This window comes from Ambystoma mexicanum, unplaced genomic scaffold (assembly GCF_040938575.1).
Source record: "Ambystoma mexicanum isolate Mex_15411 unplaced genomic scaffold, UKY_AmexF1_1 Mex_scaf10, whole genome shotgun sequence".
NCBI lineage: Eukaryota > Metazoa > Chordata > Amphibia > Caudata > Ambystomatidae > Ambystoma > Ambystoma mexicanum.
In genome coordinates, this window is record NW_027182325.1 from 4,165,447 (window position 1) to 4,171,883 (window position 6,437).

The 6,437-nt window shown below is 47.8% G+C and overlaps 15 non-coding genes and 8 pseudogenes across 15 annotated transcripts; all 23 read left to right on the plus strand.

The window, feature by feature from the left end:
• Nucleotides 1-12: 12 nt before the first annotated feature.
• On the plus strand, nucleotides 13-131 carry LOC138537323 (5S ribosomal RNA). Its single transcript, XR_011285463.1, has one exon. It is a non-coding gene; the product is annotated as a 5S ribosomal RNA (ribosomal RNA).
• Nucleotides 132-237: 106 nt separating this feature from the next.
• Nucleotides 238-356, plus strand: LOC138537407 (5S ribosomal RNA). The gene has a single exon (XR_011285543.1). It is a non-coding gene; the product is annotated as a 5S ribosomal RNA (ribosomal RNA).
• A 106-nt stretch (nucleotides 357-462) lies between these two features.
• On the plus strand, nucleotides 463-571 carry LOC138543861 (5S ribosomal RNA; annotated as a pseudogene).
• Nucleotides 572-1,034: 463 nt separating this feature from the next.
• LOC138549421 (5S ribosomal RNA) lies at nucleotides 1,035-1,153 on the plus strand. The gene has a single exon (XR_011293204.1). It is a non-coding gene; the product is annotated as a 5S ribosomal RNA (ribosomal RNA).
• A 106-nt stretch (nucleotides 1,154-1,259) lies between these two features.
• Nucleotides 1,260-1,378, plus strand: LOC138537396 (5S ribosomal RNA). Its single transcript, XR_011285533.1, has one exon. It is a non-coding gene; the product is annotated as a 5S ribosomal RNA (ribosomal RNA).
• A 106-nt stretch (nucleotides 1,379-1,484) lies between these two features.
• Nucleotides 1,485-1,603, plus strand: LOC138550797 (5S ribosomal RNA). The gene has a single exon (XR_011294543.1). It is a non-coding gene; the product is annotated as a 5S ribosomal RNA (ribosomal RNA).
• Nucleotides 1,604-1,709: 106 nt separating this feature from the next.
• LOC138545737 (5S ribosomal RNA) lies at nucleotides 1,710-1,818 on the plus strand (annotated as a pseudogene).
• A 106-nt stretch (nucleotides 1,819-1,924) lies between these two features.
• On the plus strand, nucleotides 1,925-2,033 carry LOC138543862 (5S ribosomal RNA; annotated as a pseudogene).
• Nucleotides 2,034-2,496: 463 nt separating this feature from the next.
• Nucleotides 2,497-2,615, plus strand: LOC138548478 (5S ribosomal RNA). The gene has a single exon (XR_011292279.1). It is a non-coding gene; the product is annotated as a 5S ribosomal RNA (ribosomal RNA).
• A 106-nt stretch (nucleotides 2,616-2,721) lies between these two features.
• Nucleotides 2,722-2,830, plus strand: LOC138545656 (5S ribosomal RNA; annotated as a pseudogene).
• Nucleotides 2,831-2,936: 106 nt separating this feature from the next.
• LOC138542630 (5S ribosomal RNA) lies at nucleotides 2,937-3,055 on the plus strand (annotated as a pseudogene).
• A 106-nt stretch (nucleotides 3,056-3,161) lies between these two features.
• On the plus strand, nucleotides 3,162-3,280 carry LOC138546801 (5S ribosomal RNA). Its single transcript, XR_011290960.1, has one exon. It is a non-coding gene; the product is annotated as a 5S ribosomal RNA (ribosomal RNA).
• A 106-nt stretch (nucleotides 3,281-3,386) lies between these two features.
• Nucleotides 3,387-3,505, plus strand: LOC138548591 (5S ribosomal RNA). Its single transcript, XR_011292386.1, has one exon. It is a non-coding gene; the product is annotated as a 5S ribosomal RNA (ribosomal RNA).
• A 106-nt stretch (nucleotides 3,506-3,611) lies between these two features.
• On the plus strand, nucleotides 3,612-3,730 carry LOC138537480 (5S ribosomal RNA). Its single transcript, XR_011285613.1, has one exon. It is a non-coding gene; the product is annotated as a 5S ribosomal RNA (ribosomal RNA).
• A 106-nt stretch (nucleotides 3,731-3,836) lies between these two features.
• On the plus strand, nucleotides 3,837-3,940 carry LOC138546848 (5S ribosomal RNA; annotated as a pseudogene).
• A 463-nt stretch (nucleotides 3,941-4,403) lies between these two features.
• Nucleotides 4,404-4,522, plus strand: LOC138538189 (5S ribosomal RNA). Its single transcript, XR_011286298.1, has one exon. It is a non-coding gene; the product is annotated as a 5S ribosomal RNA (ribosomal RNA).
• Nucleotides 4,523-4,628: 106 nt separating this feature from the next.
• On the plus strand, nucleotides 4,629-4,747 carry LOC138546814 (5S ribosomal RNA). Its single transcript, XR_011290962.1, has one exon. It is a non-coding gene; the product is annotated as a 5S ribosomal RNA (ribosomal RNA).
• Nucleotides 4,748-4,853: 106 nt separating this feature from the next.
• On the plus strand, nucleotides 4,854-4,962 carry LOC138544240 (5S ribosomal RNA; annotated as a pseudogene).
• Nucleotides 4,963-5,068: 106 nt separating this feature from the next.
• Nucleotides 5,069-5,187, plus strand: LOC138537325 (5S ribosomal RNA). Its single transcript, XR_011285465.1, has one exon. It is a non-coding gene; the product is annotated as a 5S ribosomal RNA (ribosomal RNA).
• Nucleotides 5,188-5,293: 106 nt separating this feature from the next.
• On the plus strand, nucleotides 5,294-5,412 carry LOC138537419 (5S ribosomal RNA). The gene has a single exon (XR_011285554.1). It is a non-coding gene; the product is annotated as a 5S ribosomal RNA (ribosomal RNA).
• A 106-nt stretch (nucleotides 5,413-5,518) lies between these two features.
• Nucleotides 5,519-5,627, plus strand: LOC138543863 (5S ribosomal RNA; annotated as a pseudogene).
• Nucleotides 5,628-6,090: 463 nt separating this feature from the next.
• On the plus strand, nucleotides 6,091-6,209 carry LOC138549422 (5S ribosomal RNA). The gene has a single exon (XR_011293205.1). It is a non-coding gene; the product is annotated as a 5S ribosomal RNA (ribosomal RNA).
• Nucleotides 6,210-6,316: 107 nt separating this feature from the next.
• On the plus strand, nucleotides 6,317-6,435 carry LOC138537397 (5S ribosomal RNA). The gene has a single exon (XR_011285534.1). It is a non-coding gene; the product is annotated as a 5S ribosomal RNA (ribosomal RNA).
• The last annotated feature ends 2 nt before the right edge of the window (nucleotides 6,436-6,437 follow it).

Below are 6,437 nucleotides of genomic sequence, written 5' to 3' on the forward strand. Positions count from 1 at the left end.
ACTAGGCCCAGACCCTACGGCCACACCACACTGAATGCGCCTGATCTCGTCTGATCTCAGAAGCTAAGCAGTGTCGGGCCTAGTTAGTACCTGGATGGGAGACCGCCTGGGAATACCAGGTGCTGTAGGCTTTTTTGTACTCCAAGTTCAGGAAGTGAGCCATTTCTCAATTGCCTTTCAAAACTGCAAGGTCTAGCCGACTAGATGCTTAAAAGTACAAAACTCACAAGGCCCAGAGCCTACGGCCACACCACACTGAATGCGCCCGATCTCGTCTGATCTCGGAAGCTAAGCAGTGTCGGGCCTAGTTAGTACCTGGATGGGAGACCGCCTGGGAATACCAGGTGCTGTAGGCTTTTTTGTACTCCAAGTTCAGGAAGTGAGCCATTTCTCAATTGCCTTTCAAAACTGCAAGGTCTAGCCGACTAGATGCTTAAAAGTACAAAACTCACTAGGCCCAGAGCCTACGGCCACACCACACTGAATGCGCCCGATCTCGGAAGCTAAGCAGGGTCGGGCCTAGTTAGTACCTGGATGGGAGACTGCCTGGGAATACCAGGTGCTGTAGGCTTTTTTGTGCTCCATGATTAGTAATTGCGCAACTTCTCAATTATTTTTCAAATTTGGTATGTTTCCAAAATAATTGTATCCCGTTTTATAGCGGAAATGTTGGACAACATCATGAGGGCTGGAGCTACCTTTTTACATAGAATTAGCATACAGGTAGTGTGTTCATGGGTAATAAATCGACTTTCACATGTAATGCAGTACAGAGAATATTGAGTCCTTCAAGAGGCATGAAAGAAAACCATTATTGTGTTGATTGTTCTCTCCACCTCCCTGCAACAGACACAGGATGGATGAATTAAAGTTATCCTACCAGACATAGGAGTCCTGAATGGGCCCACCAGTCTTATATATCTCGCCTGATCGAGCCTGATCGAGCGATGAGCGTGGTATCATGTTGCAAGTGGCTGCATGGCTTAGCTTACTAAATGCAAATGCATAAGAGTAATATTCTTAGCATTCCTAGAGCCTACGGCCACACCACACTGAATGCACCCGATCTCGTCTGATCTCGGAAGTTAAGCAGTGTCAGGCCTAGTTAGTACCTGGATGGGAGACCGCCTGGGAATACCAGGTGCTGTAGGCTTTTTTGTGCTCCAAGTTCAGGAAGTGAGCCATTTCACAATTGCCTTTCAAAACTGCAAGGTCTAGCCGACTAGATGCTTAAAAGTACAAAACTCACTAGGCCCAGAGCCTACGGCCACACCACACTGAATGCGCCTGATCTCGTCTGATCTCAGAAGCTAAGCAGTGTCGGGCCTAGTTAGTACCTGGATAGGAGACCGCCTGGGAATACCAGGTGCTGTAGGCTTTTTTGTACTCCAAGTTCAGGAAGTGAGCCATTTCTCAATTGCCTTTCAAAACTGCAAGGTCTAGCCGACTAGATGCTTAAAAGTACAAAACTCACAAGGCCCAGAGCCTACGGCCACACCACACTGAATGCGCCCGATCTCGTCTGATCTCGGAAGCTAAGCAGTGTCGGGCCTCGTTAGTACCTGGATGGGAGACCGCCTGGGAATACCAGGTGCTGTAGGCTTTTTTGTGCTCCAAGTTCAGGAAGTGAGCCATTTCACAATTGCCTTTCAAAACTGCAAGGTCTAGCCGACTAGATGCTTAAAAGTACAAAACTCACAAGGCTCAGAGCCTACGGCCACACCACACTGAATGCGTCTGATCTTGGAAGCTAAGCAGTGTCGGGCCTCGTTAGTACCTGGATGGGAGACCGCCTGGGAATACCAGGTGCTGTAGGCTTTTTTGTGCTCCAAGTTCAGGAAGTGAGCCATTTCACAATTGCCTTTCAAAACTGCAAGGTCTAGCCGACTAGATGCTTAAAAGTACAAAACTCACTAGGCCCAGAGCCTACGGCCACACCACACTGAATGCGCCCGATCTCGGAAGCTAAGCAGGGTCGGGCCTAGTTAGTACCTGGATGGGAGACTGCCTGGGAATACCAGGTGCTGTAGGCTTTTTTGTGCTCCATGATTAGTAATTGCGCAACTTCTCAATTATTTTTCAAATTTGGTATGTTTCCAAAATAATTGTATCCCGTTTTATAGCGGAAATGTTGGACAACATCATGAGGGCTGGAGCTACCTTTTTACATAGAATTAGCATACAGGTAGTGTGTTCATGGGTAATAAATCGACTTTCACATGTAATGCAGTACAGAGAATATTGAGTCCTTCAAGAGGCATGAAAGAAAACCATTATTGTGTTGATTGTTCTCTCCACCTCCCTGCAACAGACACAGGATGGATGAATTAAAGTTATCCTACCAGACATAGGAGTCCTGAATGGGCCCACCAGTCTTATATATCTCGCCTGATCGAGCCTGATCGAGCGATGAGCGTGGTATCATGTTGCAAGTGGCTGCATGGCTTAGCTTACTAAATGCAAATGCATAAGAGTAATATTCTTAGCATTTCTAGAGCCTACGGCCACACCACACTGAATGCACCCGATCTCGTCTGATCTCGGAAGTTAAGCAGTGTTAGGCCTAGATAGTACCTGGATGGGAGACCGCCTGGGAATACCAGGTGCTGTAGGCTTTTTTGTGCTCCAAGTTCAGGAAGTGAGCCATTTCACAATTGCCTTTCAAAACTGCAAGGTCTAGCCGACTAGATGCTTAAAAGTACAAAACTCACAAGGCCCAGAGCCTACGGCCACACCACACTGAATGCGTCTGATCTCGGAAGCTAAGCTGTGTCGGGCCTCGTTAGTACCTGGATGGGAGACCGCCTGGGAATACCAGGTGCTGTAGGCTTTTTTGTGCTCCAAGTTCAGGAAGTGAGCCATTTCTCAATTGCCATTCAAAACTGCAAGGTCTAGCTGACTAGATGCTTAAAAGTACAAAACTCACTAGGCCCAGAGACTACGGACACACCACACTGATTGCGCCCGATCTCGTCTGATCTCGGAAACTAAGCAGTGTCGGGCCTAGTTAGTACCTGGATGGGAGACCACCTGGGAATACCAGGTGCTGTAGGTTTTTTTGTGCTCCAAGTTCAGGAAGTGAGCCATTTCACAATTGCCTTTCAAAACTGCAAGGTCTAGCCGACTAGATGCTTAAAAGTACAAAACTCACTAGGCCCAGAGCCTACGGCCACACCACACTGAATGCGCCTGATCTCGTCTGATCTCAGAAGCTAAGCAGTGTCGGGCCTAGTTAGTACCTGGATGGGAGACCGCCTGGGAATACCAGGTGCTGTAGGCTTTTTTGTACTCCAAGTTCAGGAAGTGAGCCATTTCTCAATTGCCTTTCAAAACTGCAAGGTCTAGCCGACTAGATGCTTAAAAGTACAAAACTCACAAGGCCCAGAGCCTACGGCCACACCACACTGAATGCGCCCGATCTCGTCTGATCTCGGAAGCTAAGCAGTGTCGGGCCTTGTTAGTACCTGGATGGGAGACCGCCTGGGAATACCAGGTGCTGTAGGCTTTTTTGTGCTCCAAGTTCAGGAAGTGAGCCCTTTCTCAATTGCCTTTTAAAACTGCAAGGTCTAGCCGACTAGATGCTTAAAAGTACAAAACTCACAAGGCCCAGAGCCTATGGCCACACCACACTGAATGCGCCTGATCTCGTCTGATCTCAGAAGCTAAGCAGTGTCGGGCCTCGTTAGTACCTGGATGGGAGACCGCCTGGGAATACCAGGTGCTGTAGGCTTTTTTGTGCTCCAAGTTCAGGAAGTGAGCCATTTCACAATTGCCTTTCAAAACTGCAAGGTCTAGCCGACTAGATGCTTAAAAGTACAAAACTCACTAGGCCCAGAGCCTACGGCCACACCACACTGAATGCACCCAGGAAGCTAAGCAGGGTCGGGCCTAGTTAGTACCTGGATGGGAGACTGCCTGGGAATACCAGGTGCTGTAGGCTTTTTTGTGCTCCATGATTAGTAATTGCGCAACTTCTCAATTATTTTTCAAATTTGGTATGTTTCCAAAATAATTGTATCCCGTTTTATAGCGGAAATGTTGGACAACATCATGAGGGCTGGAGCTACCTTTTTACATAGAATTAGCATACAGGTAGTGTGTTCATGGGTAATAAATCGACTTTCACATGTAATGCAGTACAGAGAATATTGAGTCCTTCAAGAGGCATGAAAGAAACCCATTATTGCGTTGATTGTTCTCTCCACCTCCCTGCAACAGACACAGGATGGATGAATTAAAGTTATCCTACCAGACATAGGAGTCCTGAATGGGCCCACCAGTCTTATATATCTCGCCTGATCGAGCCTGATCGAGCGATGAGCGTGGTATCATGTTGCAAGTGGCTGCATGGCTTAGCTTACTAAATGCAAATGCATAAGAGTAATATTCTTAGCATTCCTAGAGCCTACGGCCACACCACACTGAATGCACCCGATCTCATCTGATCTCGGAAGTTAAGCAGTGTCAGGCCTAGTTAGTACCTGGATGGGAGACCGCCTGGGAATACCAGGTGCTGTAGGCTTTTTTGTGCTCCAAGTTCAGGAAGTGAGCCCTTTCTCAATTGCCTTTTAAAACTGCAAGGTCTAGCCGACTAGATGCTTAAAAGTACAAAACTCACTGGGCCCAGAGCCTACGGCCACACCACACTGAATGCGCCTGATCTCGTCTGATCTCAGAAGCTAAGCAGTGTCGGGCCTAGTTAGTACCTGGATGGGAGACCGCCTGGGAATACCAGGTGCTGTAGGCTTTTTTGTGCTCCAAGTTCAGGAAGTGAGCCATTTCACAATTGCCTTTCAAAACTGCAAGGTCTAGCCGACTAGATGCTTAAAAGTACAAAACTCACAAGGCCCAGAGCCTACGGCCACACCACACTGAATGCGTCTGATCTCGGAAGCTAAGCAGTGTCGGGCCTCGTTAGTACCTGGATGGGAGACCGCCTGGGAATACCAGGTGCTGTAGGCTTTTTTGTGCTCCAAGTTCAGGAAGTGAGCCATTTCACAATTGCCTTTCAAAACTGCAAGGTCTAGCCGACTAGATGCTTAAAAGTACAAAACTCACTAGGCCCAGACCCTACGGCCACACCACACTGAATGCGCCTGATCTCGTCTGATCTCAGAAGCTAAGCAGTGTCGGGCCTAGTTAGTACCTGGATGGGAGACCGCCTGGGAATACCAGGTGCTGTAGGCTTTTTTGTACTCCAAGTTCAGGAAGTGAGCCATTTCTCAATTGCCTTTCAAAACTGCAAGGTCTAGCCGACTAGATGCTTAAAAGTACAAAACTCACAAGGCCCAGAGCCTACGGCCACACCACACTGAATGCGCCCGATCTCGTCTGATCTCGGAAGCTAAGCAGTGTCGGGCCTAGTTAGTACCTGGATGGGAGACCGCCTGGGAATACCAGGTGCTGTAGGCTTTTTTGTACTCCAAGTTCAGGAAGTGAGCCATTTCTCAATTGCCTTTCAAAACTGCAAGGTCTAGCCGACTAGATGCTTAAAAGTACAAAACTCACTAGGCCCAGAGCCTACGGCCACACCACACTGAATGCGCCCGATCTCGGAAGCTAAGCAGGGTCGGGCCTAGTTAGTACCTGGATGGGAGACTGCCTGGGAATACCAGGTGCTGTAGGCTTTTTTGTGCTCCATGATTAGTAATTGCGCAACTTCTCAATTATTTTTCAAATTTGGTATGTTTCCAAAATAATTGTATCCCGTTTTATAGCGGAAATGTTGGACAACATCATGAGGGCTGGAGCTACCTTTTTACATAGAATTAGCATACAGGTAGTGTGTTCATGGGTAATAAATCGACTTTCACATGTAATGCAGTACAGAGAATATTGAGTCCTTCAAGAGGCATGAAAGAAAACCATTATTGTGTTGATTGTTCTCTCCACCTCCCTGCAACAGACACAGGATGGATGAATTAAAGTTATCCTACCAGACATAGGAGTCCTGAATGGGCCCACCAGTCTTATATATCTCGCCTGATCGAGCCTGATCGAGCGATGAGCGTGGTATCATGTTGCAAGTGGCTGCATGGCTTAGCTTACTAAATGCAAATGCATAAGAGTAATATTCTTAGCATTCCTAGAGCCTACGGCCACACCACACTGAATGCACCCGATCTCGTCTGATCTCGGAAGTTAAGCAGTGTCAGGCCTAGTTAGTACCTGGATGGGAGACCGCCTGGGAATACCAGGTGCTGTAGGCTTTTTTGTGCTCCAAGTTCAGGAAGTGAGCCATTTCACAATTGCCTTTCAAAACTGCAAGGTCTAGCCGACTAGATGCTTAAAAGTACAAAACTCACTAGGCCCCAGAGCCTACGGCCACACCACACTGAATGCGCCTGATCTCGTCTGATCTCAGAAGCTAAGCAGTGTCGGGCCTAGTTAGTACCTGGATAGGAGACCGCCTGGGAATACCAGGTGCTGTAGGCTTT